Below are 21,342 nucleotides of genomic sequence, written 5' to 3'. Positions count from 1 at the left end.
AGGGTATTAAACTTTGTAAGTTTTAATATAAATGGGCGCATTGATAGATTAAGAAAAATATGGTGTTAGCTTATATTTAAAAAGTGAAAGTTGATATTTTTTTGGCAAAAGGCTCAGTTAATACAGAAGGAACATAGAAATTAAAAAGAGATTGGGTAGGCCAAGTGGTAGTCTCAACATTTAACATTAAAGCAAAAGGAGTTGTGATGGTGATCAAGAAGACTTTACCTGTGGTGAGATGGCGTAGGAAGAAGACATGCAATCCCACCTCTCCCCAGTTGAACTAATTAATACCCGAATTACAAAGTTTGGAAAGCTTTAAAAAATAGTTTTTAAAGGTGCTTGGAGATTGAAAAATGAAGATGACTGCCAATATGAAGAAATCAAAAGCTCAATTACAGAAGAAATTACCTTATAAAAGTGTTGAAGAACTGAGGCCTACTCACCAGGTTGAAGCCACGGAGTCGACTAACTTAGTTCCCAAGGCCCAGCATGCTCCTGGTTGGATAAGTATGACACCGGTGCCTACCTTGCAGTCGCAAGATGGCACCGGCATTGTTTCTTACTCAGCTGACTCTGGTATGCGTGCCCATGAAGTCGGGGGCACGGGTGAGTCAGCAAAGAGGCGGTTGATGCACGATCCCGCTGTGGCACTCGGCAGCCTGGAGACGTGCAGGGGTACATTGGAAGACACGGTTGCGCAGTGGGTAGTGCTGCTGGGCATGTGCGGTGTGACGCGGGTTCATGAATTACTGGAGAAGGTGTGGGCTGGAGGGGGACCCAGACGGCAGTGGGCTGACGAAGTTGGCCTGGTGCTGACGGGGGTTCAGACCAGCAGTCGCACTGTCCGACCTACAAGTGCAGGTGAAGAAGAGGAGGGAAGCCCTTTTTGTTGGAAACAAGACATTAAGAATATGCCTTGGGGACTGTAGCTAAAGAAGGTAGGCCTCGAGGAGGAACAGGAGAGCTTGGATTTGATGTTATCTTTACTATTTTGGAGGGGGTTGCTTATCAGATGGATAACATGTCATTACAGATGTCTACACAAATGAATCAAGGATTTATGGATATGAATCCAAAATGAATAATATTTGTGAGCAAGTGTCATCTGTAAAGAATGATATGACTGTTGTTAAAACTGATGTTAATAGATGTTTGAAAGCAGTGAATACTGTACAAGATAATTTCAAAAAAATTGAAGAGGCTTTTCATGATTGTAAAGATCAAGTGGAATGAAACAGAGAAAAAATGGAAAAAGTGGAAGTATGGCGGCGCACATCCTCATGTCGAACCGGCCCCACTTGTATCACCATGTGGTGGGGCAGCCATGGGGAAATGGTGTCGTCAGAGATTTCTCTCTGACTCCAGAATCCCTTCCAGCACGCACCCTGGGAAGCAATTATGATGTAACAATGCACTAGGTGAAATGCACCCGGTAATAGTTTCTTTCTATTGGTCCTATGTGCTCTCTCCAATTCAATTCCATTCAGAAAATTCTCAGGACCCAGGTCTTCTGGAAACCCTTTTTGAAAAAAATTGTACAGGATTAGAGCGTTCAAAATCTTAAACCAACCCAACAATCTACATATTATTTCTACAGCTATGAATTTTGCAAAAGCTCTTTCCTCTGCACATCCCATGCCATAACAGATTCTTCCATTTTATTAACCGCATCTTTGCATTGTTCCACTTCATCACGATAATCTTGCATATTTTCTTCAATTTTCTGAACTTGAACTTTAACTTTATCAACCACTTTAGTATATTTTTTCATTTTTATAAGGGCGTGCTGAATTTGAATGAAAACAGTGGTTAACAACCCTCAGCGTGGTGGCTGTGTTTCTTACACTGCTCACACCGCCACAGTGGTGACCCCGATAAGCCCAGACATTTTTCTGAACTCAAAAGACCATGGATTCAGCAGAGGTCAACACTGTCTCCATCAAGCTTCTCCCTTTTGGACCCACCAACCGAGAATGTGGTTCGGGCAGGCGGAAGCACAATTTCAACTCAGCAACATCTCTTCAGACGCCGCGATGTTCTGTCATGCTGTGAGAGCTCTGGACCAAGATACGGCAGCGAGGGTGGATGACATCATCCACCACTCCCTGGCTATGGGAAAGTACACCGCCCTTAAAGACCTGCTGCTTGGAACCTTTGGGCTAACTCCCCACCAACGGGCTTCCAGGCTCCTTCAGTGAGATGGGCTTGGGGACAGTAGTCCGTCGGCGCTGATGGATGAAGTGTTGGCCCTGGCAGAAGACCACAAGCCTTGTTTTCTCTTCCGCCAGATATTCCTGGAACAGATGCAAGAGGACATCCAGCTGCTCCTCACAGATGAAGACTTCTTGAACCCGAGGACAGCAGAATCCCATGCGGATGCCCTCTGGCGCATGAAGAGTGAGAACATGGCAGCCCTCCACCAGGTGGCATGACTAGGAACCAGCCCACCACAAGCCACTCCCAAGACCAAGCCAGAGGAGGGCCAGTCGACCTTGTCTTTTTAACACCAGCGCTGCTGGTTTCAGGGAAACAACCAGGCCAGCCACCGTTGATGGCTGCGACGGCTGACCACGCAATCAGCCTCCTTCATGTGATGGACAGATCCACCAGTCACCGATTCGTGTGGACACAGGGGCTGAGCTGAGCATCCTTCTCCCCACACCATTAGAGACTCGCACCCGATCTCGAGGTCCAACACTGTGGGCGGCCAATGGCTCCGCCATCAGGACTTACTGCACCTATAGGGCATAGATCCAGATCAGGAAGGAAAAGTTCCACTGGAGATTTATCCTAGCCTCCGTGGGCACCGCGCTGTTAGGGGTCGACTTCCTCAGAGCTCATGGCCTACTGGTTGGCATGAAAGGTAAAAGGCTGGTCATCGCCCAAACATTCCACTCCATCTTACTGGACACACCAGAAGCCCGCAGGCCCAAAAGTGCCACTGTAGCCACTGCCAGGGACAAGTTCAAGGAGATCCTCCATGAATTCGCTGCCATCTTAGAGCCACGATTCAATCCTGGGGTCTTCCACCACATCACCACACAGGGCCTCTTGCTACATGTTAGACACAGACAGCTGCTGCCCAAGAAGCTCCAGCAGGCAAAAAAAGGAGTTATCCAGGCACGAGGAACTGAGAATCAACTGGCACTCAGACAGCACCTGGGCATCGCCGCTCCATATGGTCCCGAAATTGCCCGGGGGTTGGAGGCCGCAACCACCCCCAACAGGTACCCAGTCTCCCACATACAGGATTTTTCCGCCAACCTCTATGGCGCACGGGTCTTCTCCAAAGTGGATCTCATGCGGAGATAACATCAGATCCCAGTGAATCCAGACGACATGGGTAAGATGGCCATTATCACCCCTTTTGGCCTCTGAGTTCCTGCATATGCCCTTCAGTCTAAAGAATGCGGCCCAAACATTCAAGAACCTCACGGACATGGTTGGAAAAGACCTGGACTTTTTCTCATTGCCAGTCGCAACCGTGATGAACACAAAACCCACCGCCACACACTCTTTGCCCGGCTGATGGATTTTGGCATCACAGTCAACGCAGCCAAATGCTAGTTCGACAAGGAGTCCCTCCAGTTCCTGGGGCACACCATTTCGGTAGCTGAGGCCGCGCCGGTGCCAGAGAAGGTTCTTTCTTTGGCTTGGCTTCACGGACGAAGATTTATGGAGGGGTAATGACCACGTCAGCCGCAGGCTCGTTTGTGGCTGACAAGTCCGATGCGGGACAGGCAGACACGGTTGCAGTGGTTGCAAGGGAAAATTGGTTGGTTGGGGTTGGGTGTTGGGTTTTTCCTCCTTTGTCTTTTGTCAGTGAGGTGGGCTCTGTGGTCTTCTTCAAAGGAGGTTGCTGCTCGCCAAACTGTGAGGCACCAAGATGCACGGTTTGAGGCGATATCAGCCCACTGGTGGTGGTCAATGTGGCAGGCACCAAGAGATTTCTTTAGGCAGTCCTTGTACTTCTTCTTTGGTGCACCTCTGTCACGGTGGCCAGTGGAGAGCTCGCCATAAAACACGATCTTGGGAAGGCGATGGTCCTCTATTCTGGAGACGTGACCTACCCAGCGCAGTTGGATCTTCAGCAGCATGGATTCGATGCTGTCGGCCTCTGCCATCTCGAGCATTTTGATGTTGGAGATGAAGTCGCTCCAATGAATGTTGAGGATGGAGCGGAGACAACGCTGGTGGAAGCGTTCTAGGAGTGTAAGTGATGCCGGTAGAGGACCCATGATTCAGAGCCAAACAGGAGTGTGGGTATGACAATGACTCTGTATACGCTAATCATTGTGGGGTTTTTCAGTTGGTTGTTTTTCCAGACTCTTTTGTGTAGTCTTCCAAAGGCGCTATTTGCCTTGGCGAGTCTGTTGTCTATCTCGTTGTCGATCCTTGCATCCGATGAAATGGTGCAGCCGAGATAGGTAAACTGGTTGACCGTTTTGAGTTTTGTGTGCCTGATGGAGATGTGGGGAGGCTGGTAGTCATGGTGGGGAGCTGGCTGATGGAGGACCTCAGTTTTCTTCAGGCTGACTTCCAGGCCAAACATTTTGGCAGTTTCCGCAAAACATGACATCAAGCGCTGAAGAGCTGGCTCTGAATGGGCAACTAAAGCGGCATCGTCTGCAAAGAGTAGTTCACGGACAAGTTTCTCTTGTGTCTTGGTGTGAGCTTGCAGGCGCCTCAGATTGAAGAGACTGCCATCCGTGCGGTACCGGATGTAAACAGCATCTTAATTGTTGAGGTCTTTCATGGTTTGTTTCAGCATCATGCTGAAGAAGATTGAAAAGAGGGTTGGTGCGAGAACGCAGCCTTGCTTCACGCCATTGTTAATGGAGAAGGGTTCAGAGAGCTCATTGTTTTATCTGACCTGACCTTGTTGGATTTATAGCGGCTGTTCAACGATTCCCCAAACCCTCCACCCTGAAATGCCTCCAAGAGTTCGCGGGGATGGTGAACTTTTGCCATCGTTTCATCCCCGGAGCCATGTGCTCCATATGCCTATTGTCCACACTCATGGTCACCAAAAAGAAGACTTTATCATGGTCAGAGGAGATGGACAGGGCTTTCATCGCGATAAAGAAGGCTCTAGCCTGCGCCACGCTGCTGGTGCACCGACAGCTGGAGGCGCACACAGCACTCTCCGTGGATGGCTCAGCTACGTCATTGGGGAGGTTTCTGGAAAAGTGGCTCGATGTACAATGGCGCCCACTGGCCTTTTTCAACTAGCATCTGTGCCTGCCAGAGCTCAAATACAGTGCCTTCGACTGGGAGCTCCCGGTGCTGTATTTGGCCATCCGCCATTTCCGTTACTTCCTTGAGGGCAGGCTGTTCACAGCCTTCGTGGATCACAAGCCCCTCACTCAAGCACAGGCGATGGCCAAGGATCCGTGGTCTGCCCGACAGTGGCACCACCTCTCGTACGTGTCTGAGTTCACAACTGACATCTGACACAGGGCCGGCAAGGACAATGTAGTGATGGATGCGCTCTCCTGTCCAGCCGTCAACACTCTCGTGCCTGGCCTGGATTATGAGCAACTGGCTCAGGCACAGAGGAATGATATGGAGACGCAGGCCTTGCGGACCGCCATCTCTGGCCTCAAACTCATGGATGTCCAGGTGCCCAGCAGCCCGGACACATTGCTCTGCAACGTTTCAACAGACATGCCGCGGACACAGAGGGCCCCCGATGATGTTGAGAACGACATGATCAATACAGGGGATGACTAGGCCGCCCTATCGACGCTCCCCATCTCTCCAGAGAGAGACGACTCCGACTCCGAGATGGTCCTGGCCATCACCACGCTGACCAGAAACATTCCCCATGATCTCGGGCACTCAATGATGGATGTGCGAGTCAACGGGCAGGTAACAAAATGCCTGTTGTTCAGTCTTTACCTTGTATTTGTCTGATTCTGTCTAACAGCGCATCACAGGGCGCTCACCCAGTGGTAAAGATAACCTTGCGGATGGTCGTGGAGTGGTTTGTGTGGCACAAGATGAAGAAGGAGGTGGAGGAACTGGCCAGTAACTGTACCAAGTGCCAGACCTCCAAGGTCCATCGACCCACGCGAGCCCCCATCCAGAACTTCAACCCAGTGGTTCACAGATTCCAACACATCCACGTTGTTGTCGTCAGGCCCCTGCCAGTGTCCATGGAGGCTCGTTACCTCCTCACGGTGGTAGATCGGGCCACAAGGTGGCAGGAGGCCATCCCGATTAAGGAGGCCTCTGCGGAGACATGCACCAGGACTCTGGTCAGCCAATAGATACCCCGTTTCGGAGTCCCAGCGCATATCATTAGTGACAGAGGGGCGCAGTTCACATCTGCCCTGTGGACGCAGGTGGCAAAGCTCCTGGGGGTCAAGCTCCACCACACCACAGCATACCACCCGCATTCCAACGGGTTGGTGGAAAGGTTCCACAGGCACCTGAAGGCATCGCTTATGGCCAGGCTCTCTAGACCAGACTGGGTGGACGAGCTACCCTGGGTCCTCCTCGGGATTAGGACGGTAACCAAGGAGGACCTGCAGGCTTCAGCAGCGGAGATAGTCAATGGCGCACTGCTTTTCCTGCTGGGTGAGATTTTCGGCCCAGACCCTGACACCACAGCCACTGACAAAAACCTACTGGCAGATGACTGGCCTCCCTATCTCCCCCACTCCGGGCACGCCATGCCACCCGGCCATTTCATCTCCTCAAAGAGCTCAACTCGGCTCAGTTCATTTTAGTGTGGAGGGGATCACAAGGTACACTTTTACAGCGTCTGTACGAGGGGCCATACAAAGTCATGCACCAGTCTGGCAGAACCTTCACCCTGGACGTTGGGGGGAGAGAGGATCTTTTTATGGTGGACTTATCACAGTCAGTGCAGACGGCTGCCAAAGCGACAGGATGCGTAGCCGGTTCTGGGGGGTGGGGTTGTGTGGTGGCGCACATCCTCATTGCGAACTGCCCCACTTGTATCACCACGTGGCGGGGTAGCCATGGGGAAACGGCATCATCAGAAGTTTCTCTCTGACTCCAGCATCCCTTCCAGCACCCACCCTGGGCAGCGATTATGATGTCACAATGCACCGGGTGACTGAGCTCATGCTGCCCTTATAGGGGCGGGCTGAATTTGAATAAAATCAGTCGTTAACGACCCTCAAAGTGGTGGCTGTGTTTCTTCCACTGCTCACACCCCCACAGGAGATATCTTTTGTAGAATGGGAGTTACAGAAGAGAGAATTGCTGAAGAAGATGGATTCTTTAGAAAATCAAGGTCGACAGAATAATGTAAAAATAGTAGGACTTCTGGAGGATATTGAGGGTACAGACCCGGTGAAGTTTTTTAAAAAGTGGATTCCTGATGTATTGGGAAATGAATTTTTTCCAAATGGTTTGGAATTGGACAGAGCACATAGGACGTTGAGGAAGAAACCTTTTCTGGGTCAGCCACCACGAGCAGTTTTAATTTGGTGTGTGAGATATTACGATAGAGAGATGATTCTACGGATTGCTGTTCAAAAGGCTCGACGGAATCAAACTCAGGGTTTGGTTCAGGGCAATAGAGTGTTCTTTTATGCTGATTTGAGTCAGGAAATTATTAAGACGTAGAGAATTTAATTCAGCAAAAGAGGTGTTGTGGAGAAAGGGTTATCAATTTGCTTTTATATACCCTGCTGTATTGAAAGTTTTTTATGGGAATTTTCAATCTAAATTTTTTGAGAATGATCATGGTACGTTAATTTTTGGTAACTCTTGGCCAGATGTGCGAGGAGCTGGTCAATCACCGTTATTGTCTCCTAAGAGGAGGGCATCTGATAAGAGGAATGGGAATGGGATTGGAAAGAATGAAAACGAAGGGTGAATTGACACAGAGTCTGCTTGATATTGAAGTCCTGGAACAATCTTTGGGACTGGAATCGTTGGGTTGAATATGATTGAGATAAATAATTGCTGAGTAGTTTGACTGGGGAGGGTGGATGGCTCTGAAGCTTTTGATAGTCATCTGCCACTAGTGGGTTTTACCACACCCAGATATTTGGGGAGTTACTACATTGGAGTAGTTTTGGAGATATTAATGTTTTTTTGTCTTTTTATTTTAATATATAAAGGGTTTTCTTTTTGTATTTTATTTGAAGGGATTTTTTAAGCAAGGGGAGCTATATTTTGCTATAGTGTGAATTGTGTATTTTTTTTAGTAAAGAAATGTCTAATTTGAACTTTGCAACTTTTAATGTACAGGGATTGAATAATCCGATTAAGCATAAACGTGTGTTGGCTTATATTAAAAGGATGTTGCATTTTTGGAAGAAACACATCTAACTGAAAAAGAACATTTGAAATTGAAGACAGAATGGGTAGTGTACATAGTTGCTTCTTCTTTTAATTCTAAGGCAGGAGGAGTGGCGATTTTGGTCCACAAGAAAATACCGTTTTAATGGTGAGTTGTAAGATTTTTACTGAACCCTGGTCGTTGTTGAATGTTTATGCACCTAATGTGGATGATGAGCGATTTATATCTGAAACTTGACTAATGTAAGTTATAGTTTAGTTAATTATAATTTTTTTTCACCAATTGTATTTGACTCCTAAGAAATTGAAGAAATATGGATTTAGTAATTTGGATTTGTGTTTTAGATGTGGATTGCATATTGGAACATTTTTTCATGCAGTTTGGTCTTGTGATAAAGTTCAGCCATTTTGGGAAAAAAATAGTGTATTTAAAAAAATTATTTAAGATTAAATTACCGTAAGACCTAAAAAAATTTTTTGTTGGGTTATACCGTTTCGTTGACTGGTTTGGGGTGGATAAGTTTCAGATAGCTTTTGTTCATTTAGCAATAGCAGTGGCATGGAAATGTGTTGTAGAAATTAATATAGTTCATCTTGTATTTATATGGAAAAAATAACATACAATTTGCATGATAATTATTCTTACTTTGTTCAAATGTGGTCTCCTTATTTGGAATGTATGGGTTTAGAAATATCTTAAAATACTGCATTGTTTACTTTTAAGTTTGTAACTATTTGATATATGTTTTTTAGCTCCCCTTGTGGGGCTGGCTGAGTTGGGGGCAGGGAGGGAGGGTGGATTGTTGTTTTTTTTTAGTGATTTGTTTATTTTGTTTTTGTTTTTATGCATTGTTTTTATGTCATTTGAAAATTTTTGAATAAATGATTTTTTAATTAAAAAAATAAGACTTTACCTGTTAAAATTCAAAAGGTAGTTACAGATCCTGCGTGGAGATTTGTTTTGATTTATTATCAAATTTATTCTGAAATGTGGACACATTTGAGTGTTTATGCAGCCTTTATAGATGATGAAGGTTTTTTCATGATACTTTTATGCATTTAGCTGAAGTTCAAGAGAAGGTTTTGCTAGTGGGGGATTTTAATTGTTGTCTTGATCCAGTGTTGGATAAGTCAGTAAGATCAGTTGCGAGAGCAAAAGTGGCAAAGATAATTTTGAATTTGATGAAAGATCTGAATTTGATAGATATTTGGTGGAGGCATGATCCTTATTTGAGAATAGATTTACTTTTAATATTAGTGCAATTGCAAGGAATAATTATGCATATAGAGTCAAAAGCTAGGATTATATCTGATCACTCACCACTTCTGATAACATGTTTTGTCCCTGAGAAAGAAAAATTGGTTTATAGGTGAAGATTTACTTCTACATTGCTGAAGAGGGTGGATTTTTGTGATTTTATAAGAACAGATTCAGGATTCTTTGGAAATAAATTCTAACTCAGTGACAATAAATTTATTCTTTGGAATGCTTTGAAGGCATATTTACGAGGTCAAATAATAAGTTATAAAGCAAAAATTAAGAGAGATTATATGAAAGATGTTGACCAATGGAAAAGGAAATAGAAGGTTTGGAAAGGTATTTACAAAGAAAGGCTTCTGATGAGAAAAGGTAGAATTTAATATAAAAAAAGTCTGTATAGTAAGATTCAGAATTATAAAACAAAAAAAAAATAAAGAGAACTAAAAAAAGTTATTATGAATTAGGAGAAAGGGCTCATAATGTTCTTGCTTGGCAGTTGAAACAGAACAAACTTTAAAAGAATTCTAAGGTTACCTATAAACCTTAAGTAATTAATGATTCACTTAAAAAAATTATTTCAATTTAAACAGTTCTCAGTCTTCTTTTTAGGAGACTAAAGTTGAGAATTTTTAAAATCTCATATAAGATTATCTAGTTTGAATTATTGGGATCAAAGAGATTTAGATTCTCCTTTTAGGCAAAAGAAGTCAGAGAAGTGTTCAATTCATTGCAGAGTGGTAAGTCACCAGAGGAGGATGGTTTTCTAGCTAAAATTTTAAAGAAACTTAAGAACATTTTAATATCCCCTTTTATGGAAGCAAGTGGAGGAATCCCATTCTCTGCTGGAATCTTTTTCAAATTAAATTATTACAGTAATACCAAGGAAAGATAACAATCTGTTAAAGCCTGCATCTTATAGACCAATATCATTATTAAATGCAGATTATAAAATTATTGTTAAGATTTTAGTGAATACACTATTGTTTACTAAATTTAATTTGTTTAGATCAAACAGGGTTTGTTAAAAAAGTGACAATCTGCTGGCAATGCTGCTAGATTGATTCATTTAATTAATTTACTCAGAAAAGGGATGACTTAACTTTGGCAGTAGATTTAGATGCAGAGAAGGCTTTTAATAGGTTAGAATGGAATTTTTTGTTTAAGGTATGGAAAAGTTTGGTTTTGGACCAACATTTATAAATTGGGTTAAAGTTTTATATAAAAATCTGTCTTCAAAAGTTATAACTAATAGACAAATTTCTACTTCTTTTAAATTAACTAGATTGAGTAGACAGGATGACCTTTATCACCAGCTTTGTTTATTTTGGCAATAGAGCCTTTAGTGGAGTTAATAAGACAAGAATTTAAAATTAAGGGTATAAAGGTTAATCAAGAAGAATATAAAATAAATCTGTTTGCTGATGATATTTTGGTTTGTTTGACAGACCCTACAAATTTGTTGCATCAATTAAATACAAGATTGGAAGTATATGGTAAAGTATCCAGATATGATTAATTGGGACAAAAGTGAAATGATTATACTTGATGTAGAAAGTCCACTTAATTAAGGTGGCCAGATGATGGAATTAAATATTTAGGGTCAATAATGATTTAAATAATTTATATAAATTGAACTATTTACCACAATGTAATAAAATTAAGGAAGATTTGAATAGGTGGAATAACTTACCTATAACGTTAGAAGGTTAAGATGAATATTTTTCCTAGTTTTTTTTTAGTCGATCTCCATCTCAGTTCCTCAAAAAAAAATTTTAAGGATTTGAATATGAGTGTTAGAACGTTTTTATGAAAAAGGAAAATGGTGAGGGTTTCTTTGGACAAATTGACTTGGAAATTTGAATTAGAAAGTTTACAACCTCCCCATTTTAAGAATAATTACAAGGCAGCTCAATTAAGATTTATTAATGTACTGTTTGGTGTAAATAAAATTCCTACTTGGGTTAATATAGAACTTAGTAAAATAGGAGAAATTAATATTCAGGATTTTATTTACAAATGGAATTCAAAATTGTTTGTGGAAAGCAGATAAACACCTGTTTTGAAATATTTGATTAAATTATGGAATACAATCGATTATGAAATAGGTGCAAATGTTTTAATTTCATAAAAATGTCTTTATGTCAAAATAGACATTCCATTTTCTATGGATAATCAATTTTTGAGGACTTGGATGCTAATGGGTGTTGGCAGAATAGAGGATTGTTTTAAAGCTGGGAGATTTATTAGTTTTGAACGAATGAAGAATAAATTTAATGTGCCAAATAATACTTTTTTTCTTTTATTATCAAGTTAAGGCTTTTTTGACTGATAAAATATGTCTGAGTCTGACATTATCTAGTCAGAGTGAATTGGAATTATTGATTCGTAATAGTCATGTCTATAATGTATAATTTATTTCAAAAGAAAGCCCTCAAAATTGGAGTGCATAAGTCAAGATTAAGATGGGAAACAAATTTAAATAGACAAATATATGAGAAAGATTGTATGCAGTTATGTGGAGATAATATTGTAGTGAGCTGCACTGATCCACAAGCAAACCAGGTCATGGAGGTGCAGACTCGCCCTGGGCTGACATCAAAATGGTCTCAATGGGAAAGGCCAAAAATGATCATGGAAGTGGTGCTGATAAGCTCTCAGAGAGTTCCAGTAAAATCAGTTGGTTGGTTCAAATCACTTACAGCTTCTGTTTTTTTCTTTAATTTGCCACACAGCACAAATAACCACAATGTGACATAAATTATTGTTAGATATAGGTTGGTTCAATACAATTTTTGCATCAGCTATATTTAACTCCTCAATTTTGTTTAAAAATTGGACTCTACATGCTTTAGATGTGGTCAAGAGGTTGGATCATTTCTGCATTCTACTTGGAAGTGTCCTAAAGTTAAACATTTCTGGTTGGAAGTTGAAATTTGTTTTGAACTAATAACAATGTTTTCTTTAGGTAATACTAGGAGAATGTAAGACTGAAATTGAAAATAACTATGTATCAAATTGAATTTGTACAAATTGTTTTAGCAGTTTCTAGAAAGTGCATTGCTATTACTTGGAAATCAGATTTAGGGATGGAGAGATGACATGCTAAACTTCATAGGGTATTCCACTAGAGAAGATTACTTATAATTTTCAAAATAAATATCAGATATTTGGCGAAGCATGGCACGCATATTTGCAAAATGTGGGTATGAATGTTTAAAAAAACTCTCTGGAGTCATGATCTTTTGGTAACCTCTAACATCATTATTATATTATTAAAAAAATTACAATCTATAGTTTTAAGCAGACAAATTTATTAACTATGGGTATTATGCAATGATAAGGGGCTAATCAGCAATCTTGTTGTGCGAGGCCCTTTGGGTAGGAGCGATCACAATATGATCGAATTCTCACTCGACATGGAGAGTGATGAAATTAAAACCGAGACTAAGGTACTGAATTTAAATAAAGGGAATTATGATGGTATGAGACGGGAGTTGAGTAAGATTGATTGGGTGGTGTTTATGGGGGAGTTGACTGTGGATAGACAATGGAAAGCATTCACAGATCTAATGGAGAAATTGCAAAAATCGTTTATACCGGTTTGGCATAAAAATAAACCAAAAAAGGTGACTCAACCGTGGATAACAAGGGAAATTAAAGACACATTGGGTCCAAAGAGAGAGCATATCAATTGGCCAAAAAAAGTACCGCAACCGAAGACTGGGAGCAGTTCAAGATGCAGCAAAGGAGGACAAAGGGATTAATCAAGAGAGCAAAAATAAATTACGAAAGTAAGCTTGTGGCAAATATAAAAACCGACTGCAAAAGCTTTTATAAATATGTCAAGAGAAAAAGATTGGTGAATCTAGAGTAGGTCCTTTGCAGTCGGAATCAGGGGAATATATAATGGGGAATAAGGAAATGGCAGACCAATTAAATTCTTACTTTAGTTCTGTTTTTACAAGAGAGGATACAAATAACCTCCCAAGGATGTTGGGAAACATAGAGACTAATGCAAGGGAGGAACTGAAAGAAATCAGTATCTCTCAGGACATGGTCTTGGGGAAATTGATGGGATTGAAGGCAGATAAATCCCAAGGGCCTGATAATCTACATCCTAGGGTACTCAAGGAAGTGGCCATTCAGATAGCAGATGCTTTAAGAATTATTTTCCAGAACTCGATAGACTCAGGATCAGTACCCATGGATTGGAGGGTAGCTAATGTTACCCCACTATTTAAAAAGGTGGGTAGAGAAAAAGCGGGGAATTATCGGCCGGTGAGCCTTACATCAGTAGTGGGAAAAATGATGGAATCCATTATTAAGGATGTAATAGCGAAGCATATGACTAGCAGAGAAGGGATCGGACGGAGTCAACATGGATTTACAAAAGGTAAATCGTGCTTGACAAATCTATTGGAATTCTTTGAGATGGTGACAGGTAAAATAGATGGGGGAGAGCCAGTGGATGTGGTGTACCTGGACTTCCAAAAGGCCTTCGATAAGGTCCCGCATAAACGACTGGCTTCCAAAATCAAGGCTCATGGGATTGGGGGCAAAGTACTGATGTGGATTGAGAACTGGCTGGCAGGTAGAAGACAGAGAGTTGGGATAAATGGCTCATTTTCTGAGTGGCAGGCAGTGACCAGTGGGGTGCCACAGGGATCTGTACTGGGACCCCAGCTGTTCACAATTTACATTAATGATCTGGATGAGGGGATTGGATGTAATATCTCCAAATTTGCAGATGACACTAAGCTAGGAGGGGTTGTCTGCACGGACGAGGGGGTCAGGAAGCTCCAGTGTGATTTGGATAAATTGATGGACTGGGCAGATACATGGCAAATGCACTACAATGTGGATAAATGTGAGGTTATCCACTTTGGTAATACAAACCGGAGGGCAGATTACTATTTGAATGGCAAATAGATTAAGAGATGGGGAAGTGCAGAGAGACCTAGGGGTACTTGTACATCAGTCTCTGAAGGCGAGCATGCAGGTACAGCAGGCGGTTAAAACGGCAAATGGTATGTTGGCCTTCATATCAAGAGGGTTTGAGTATAGGAACAAGGATACCTTACTGCAGCTGTACAGGGCCTTGGTGAGACCACACCTGGAGTATTGTGTGCAGTTTTGGTCACCTTATCTAAGGAAGGATGTTCTTGCAATGGAGGGAGTGCAGAGGCGATTCACCAGGCTGATACCTGGAATGGCAGGAATGACTTATGAGGAAAGATTGCGCAAATTGGGATTGTACTCCCTGGAGTTTAGAAGATTGAGAGGGGATGTCATAGAGACATATAAAATTCTGGCAGGACTGGACAGAATGGATGCAGATGGGATGTTTCCAATGATGGGAAAATCCAGAACTCGGGGCCATGGTTTGAGGATAATAGGCAAACCATTTAGGACCGAGATGAGGAGGAATTTCTTTACCCAGAGGGTGGTGAATCTGTGGAATTCATTGCCACAGAGGGCAGTAGAGGCAGGTTCATTAAATATATTTAAGAGGGAATTAGATCTATTTCTTCAGTATAAGGGTATTAAAGGTTACGGAGAAAAGGCGGGGACGAGGTACTGAACTTTAAGATCAGCCATGATCTCGTTGAATGGCGGAGCAGGCTCGAAGGGTCGAATGACCTACTCCTGCTCCTATCTTCTATGCTTCTATGTTTCTATGTTTATCTTGACATTCTCCATTTTTTTTCTTCCTTTTTTTTCGGGCGTTTGGGGAGGGAGGGGGAGGATTTTGTTCAATTTTTAAAAAATCATTTATTGAAAGAAATGTATTTACTGTTGTGGTTTAAAAATTTCTAAATAAAATATTCAAAAAAAAGAGAAGGTGAATGTGGTGGAACCACTATTAATACTGTATGTATGATATGGCTTGCCCGCCCCTTGCTGATTGTACTTGTGGATCCTCCCCCTTAATTCCCCTAATCAAGGCAGTAACTCGTCCCTCAGAATAAGCTCAGGTCTTGAGTCAGCAATATGAGACGAGCCTTCTGTTTATGGTAATAAAAGCCTATCAGTCATGTAATTTCTAGTCTTTGGAGTTATTGATAATGCATCAGTTATTAAATTTGTCTGCTTAAAATCATGTTTTTTAATCCTAATTTCTGATTGCCATGATTTGAATTTGTTACTAACACTTGATGTAGAGCAGCAAATTTGGGTTATTTGCTCCCATTTCCACTGAAGTTGTGGATCACAGAAGGTAAAATTTGAAAACTGATCAGGGATAACAAAAAAATTTCATTGTGACTGGATGATTCTACAGGACATTAAATTAAGGAGTATGGCTATTACTGTCTCTATCTGGTTCAACTCATCATCTTCCCTTTTTTTTAAGATTCCATAATCTTGCAGCCCTTTGTTGTCTCCACTTAGCACCTCCCAGCCGTTGACACTATCGCCACTCATACCTCTCCTACCCAACTCTTCCTTCCCCATCCATCGATTCTTCCTTACCTTGATCCATCTATCGCTGATCAGTTCCTGCTTCACCCCTCCTAGCCCCCTCTCTACATTGGCTATTTGGCCTTTTACACTTTCAGTTCTGAAAATGTTAACCATCTCTTAAATCCAAAGAGGCTGCCTGACCTACTGAGTTGTTGTAGCAGCTCATTTTTTGAATGAGATTCCAGCATCTGCAGCCTCTTGTGTCAGCATAAGACCCAGTTGGTGATACTGTTGTCAGGCTAAAGGTGTTGATTAAAAGGTAAAATTTTCTCAGGAAGTAGAGTCATTGATGGGTTCTCTTCATCACCATGTTGAAGTGGATGGTCCAGGCCAAATCACAGGAAAGGGTTACAACCAACACCTTGAAGCCAGCCCATAAGACATAAAATTACATTTTATGATAATAAAAGCCTATCAGTCTTGTAATTTCTAGTCTTTGGAGTTATTGATAGTGCATCAGTTATTAAATACGTCTGCTTAAAATCATGTTATTTTAATCCTAATTTCTGATTGTCATGATTTGAATTTGTCATTTAACACTTGATGTGGAGCAGCAAATATGGGCTATTTGCTCCCATTTCCACTGAAGTTGTGGATCACAGAAAATTTGAAAACTGATCAGGGATAACAAAAAAATTTCATTGTGACTGGATGATTAGAAATTACATGACTGATAGGCTGTTTTATTACCATAAACAGAAGGCATGTCTCATACTGCTGACCTGAGACACGAGCTTATTCTGGGGGAAGAGTTACTGCCTTGATTAGGGGAATTAAGGGGGAGGATCCACAAGTACAATCAGCAAGGGGTGGGCCAGCCATACAAATGCATACAGTATTAATTTCCTTCCTGTATTCTATTGCATCAGTATTTGATATCTGTCCTACTACTGTGGCAATGTCAATGAATTTAGGTAGAGTTAGATTTTTATTTGGGTAACCACCCATGGGTGTAGAGGGATCATGGTAGATAGAAAAGAACATAAGAATATCAGATAAGAACTAAGAGCTATCCTATGAGCCCATTCCATCGGTCAACAAGGAAATTGTGCTGACCGGCTGTATCATGGTCTGGTATAGAAACACCAATACCCCTGAGCATAAAGTCCTCCAAAAGTCCACAGTCCAGGACATCACAGGCAAAACTCCCCCCACTATTGAGTACATCTACAGGGAATGCTGCTGTCGGAGGGCACCAGCTATCATCAAAGATCCACTCTACCCAGCACAAGCTCTGTTCTTGTTTTTGCTGTCAGGAAAGAGGTATAGATGCCACAAGACTTGCACCACCAAGTTCAGAAACAGCTGCTATCCCGCCACCATCAGACTCCTCAACAACAAACTCAATGAGAGACTCATTTACGGACTCTTACTTATCCATTTTATTGATTTTCTTTTGTTCTCTCTGTATTGCTTAGTTAGTTTGTTTACATTCATGACCTGTTTACAGCTCTTTTATTTGTTTACATGTTTACAGTGTGTACAGTTTATTTTTTACATTGCCTATTAGTGGTAATTCTGCCGTGCCTGGAGGAGAATCATAGGATTGTATGTGATGTCATGTATGTACTCTGACAATAAATCTGAAATCTGGTTTCACAATTTTCCTGCACTGTCCACATATCCCTTGATTCATTTAATATTAATAAATTTAATTATTTAATAAATGATCTCTGTTTTCAATGGATAGATAATTCCAAAGATTTATTTTGCTCTGTGTGAAGGCATTTCTCCTTACCTTAATCCTAAACAGGCTACCCTATATTCTGATACTGCCAACCCTCACTCTGGACTTCTCAGCCAGAATAAACATGCTTCTTGCATATACCCTGTGGTCCCTGGACAGATATTGCAATTATCAATTTGATCTCTTCTTCTTCTAATTTTGGACTACTTGATTTTTTTCTCATTTGTCAAACTTTCTACCCCAGGAACAATTCTACTGAATCTTCTTTGAACTTTCTCTAGGTCAAAACAATTGCAATTCCCACCAAAACCTAAAATATCAGCACCCACTTGCTTAATTCACTACTTTCAACTCCCTGGGATGTAGACCACTGGGTCTATTGGATTTATCATTTTTCAGTCTTACCAGTTCTTTTCTTTAATACTAATTTTCTTCACTTCCTTGTCATTATTAGGTCCTTAGTTCTCTAACATTTATGGAAGTATTTTCATTTCTTTTTCAGTGTTAAAAGTCAGATAGTATTTGTTTAATTTCTCTACCAGTTCCATTTTCACCTTTGTAATTCTTATGGCTCTGTTTATAAGAGATCCACAATTAGCCTCTTTAGCCTTATTTTTTTAACATACTTGAATAAATTTTTACAGGCTACTTTTGTTTTCCTCTCCAATTTACTCTCTTTTACTACTCTTTGCAGACGATGCTGCTTTAGTTGCCCATTCAGAGCCAGCTCTTCAGCGCTTGACGTCCTGTTTTGTGGAAACTGCCAAAATGTTTGACCTGGATGTCAGCCTGAAGAAAACTGAGGTCCTCCATCAGCCAGCTCCCCACCATGATTACCAGCCCCCCACATCTCCATCGGGCACACAAAACTCAAAACGGTCAACCAGTTTACCTATCTCGGCTGCACCATTTCATCGGATGCAAGGATCGACAACGAGATAGACAACAGACTCGCCAAGGCAAATAGTGCCTTTGGAAGACTACACAAAAAAGTGTGGAAAAACAACCACCTGAAGAAACACACAAAGATCAGCGTGTACAGAGCCGTTGTCATACCCACGGTCCTGTTTGGCTCTGAATCATGGGTCCTCTACCGGCATCACCTACGGCTCCTAGAACACTTCCACTGGGTAGGTCACGTCTCCAGAATGGAGGACCATCGCCTTCTCAAGATTGTGTTATATGGCGAGCTCTCCACTGGCCACCGAGACAGAGGTGCACCAAAGAAGAGGTACAAGGACTGCCTAATGAAATCTCTTGGTGCTTGCCACATTGACCACCGCCAGTGGACTGATATCGCCTCAAACCGTGCATCTTGACGCCTCACAGTTCGGTGGGCAGCAACCTCCTTTGAAGAAGACTGCAGAGCCCACCTCACTGACAAAAGACAAAGGAGGAAAAACCCAACACCCAACCCCAACCAACCAATTTTCCCTTGCAACTGCTGCAACCATGTCTGCCTGTTCCACATCAGACTTGTCAGCCACAAACGAGCCTGCAGCTGATGTGGACATACCCCTCCATAAATCTTCGTCCTCAAAGCCAAGCCAAAGAAGAAAGAAGAACTCTCTCCCCTTTACTTATCAATTTGTTGATAAGGTTCAGACGATGGAAAGCCAAAGTGGTAGCTAAAGTAAGCACAAAGGCTTACTTTATGGGAGTCTAAAAAAATCCCAAATAAAAAAAAATTATTATTGACTTAATTGTAGTTGTAACTATGTTGGAAACAATATACATTTATATTTATTATGCTACTTATGATAGGTTTAGAGTGTTTATTGTCATATACACAAGTTCAATGTGCAGATGCACCAGAACTCTTCCTTGCTGCAGCCATGCTCATACATAATTGTACAAGTTAAATTATTGCATTATATCATGACTTGACTTGTTGTCATCTAGATACTAATTGTGGTACAGGATGTGCAATTTGTCCCACGACAAGTGACCCTTTGGAATTATGTTAAGATTGTAGATAGTTCATATATTTGACAAGGAAAACTATATTACGTTGAACTATTAAAGTGAATTTATGTTAGGTTTATGCTAAACCTAAGAGCTATACATGCATTGTTCTTATTGTAAATAATAAGTTAACTGCAAAATCTTGCTTGCAAAACTGGTTAATTAATTCCATTAACAGCTGCAGATAGTTGTAAAACTTTTGTTTTAAAAGGCAAAATGTTAGAATGTATATTGAAAATATATGCATTAAATTGTATGACTTTTGATATACTGTTGAACTGGCCACTGCTGTGAGTTAAGTGTTGACCACCTTCAATGAACAGATATGTGTTTAGTTGCTGTATTTTTGTTGGCTTTCTGCACAACAGAAGAGCCTACAGAGTCTTGTGCTTTCCTCAGCCTCAAACACTTGTCTACACTTCTCTTAAAAGATGGAATGGCTTCTGCCTTAACTACTCCCTGTAGCAAAGTATATCATGTTCTAACAACTTACTACATAAAGGGATTCTCCTTAGCTCCTTCCTGAGTCTTTTAGTGACAGCTTTAAATTGATGACATCTCCGTTCTGATTCTCCAGTGAAAGGACATAGTCTTTCTTATTTACTCTTGTCAAAACCCTTCATAAATTTAAAAGACCTCAGTTTAATACTTCTCTGAGACTTCTCTGTTCCTATTGAAAATTAATTCAAAATTTGAAGTATCACAATTCCATGTGAATAAAATGGATATATAAGCTTAATTGTGACGTGGAAGAGTGATAAATGAATGTAAAGAAAATAACATGAAGGAAAATAGTGCTAAAGATAAAATAACTCACACTTTTCATCGTTGAGAGAATGTAAATGGATAAAAGTACATTTTAATTGAAATTATAATATTTTCTCTGATTATGATATTATCATTGTTTTAAATTATACTGAGAGCAGAACTTGGGTCATAGTTTCAAGACATTCTTTTGATTGTGGTAATGAAAGATACAGTACAAATGAATATACAAGGTTAGAATCTCCAGGTGAACGTCTTAAAATGAGATGAATGGCTTCTCCACCCATAATTATTTAGTAGCTTTGTATTAGTCTTTAATTGTTAAATTAATGGATTGTATTTGATGTGGTGTTCTTTCGGAAATATTTAAGTTGTTGCACAATAAATTTAAAAGTAAAAACTGCTGTTTTGTAAGCAAACATTGGAGCCACTTTTCACATAAACAGCAAAAAGGATAAGCAGCCAGTAATTCATTTCTGAAGACATTTGAGAAATGAATGTTTGGATAAACATGTCATGTTCCATGCTTGACTTTAAGTAGCAGTATTCAAGTTCATTTGAATCGCTAGAAGAGTGAGATGGTGACTTGATTTGAAGTTTCATTCTTAACAACACCACATACATCAGTGCAGGCTACTCCAGATCATCAGTCTGAAATAAACACCCATAATCTGGTCATAGGCCCAAATGAATGACATTCTGTTCCAGAGAGCAACCAAGTGATCCAAAGTAGAAAAATCAATTAGATGACAACGACCAATTCTGTAGATTATATTGTAACAATCAAATAAGTATGTGTAGAATATTTAATAAAAAGAAAACCAAATTCTAATAATTTATATTAAAATATGAATTCATCAGATAGGCTATCTGCTTTTTATTGAAATTATGATTTACAATTAGATTCACAGAAATG

The 21,342-nt window shown here is 41.0% G+C and overlaps 2 long non-coding RNA genes across 3 annotated transcripts in view; one reads left to right on the top strand and one right to left on the bottom strand.

The window, feature by feature from the left end:
• LOC138759905 (uncharacterized) overlaps positions 1-21,342 on the bottom strand; it is a 138,431-nt gene that overhangs the window by 7,336 nt on the left and 109,753 nt on the right. The gene's annotated exons all lie outside the window — the stretch shown is intronic.
• LOC138759926 (uncharacterized) lies at positions 7,158-21,242 on the top strand. Of its 2 annotated transcripts, XR_011355237.1 has the most exons (4): positions 7,158-7,284; positions 8,236-8,434; positions 10,993-11,040; positions 18,391-21,242. It is a non-coding gene; the product is annotated as an uncharacterized lncRNA (long non-coding RNA). The 2 variants fall into 2 exon arrangements; XR_011355242.1 differs by lacking the exon at positions 10,993-11,040.

This window comes from Narcine bancroftii, chromosome 1 (genome assembly GCF_036971445.1).
Source record: "Narcine bancroftii isolate sNarBan1 chromosome 1, sNarBan1.hap1, whole genome shotgun sequence".
Classification (NCBI taxonomy): Eukaryota; Metazoa; Chordata; class Chondrichthyes; order Torpediniformes; family Narcinidae; genus Narcine; species Narcine bancroftii.
The sequence above is the reverse complement of the archived record's forward strand: the minus strand, read 5'-3'. Positions and strand labels throughout refer to the sequence as shown.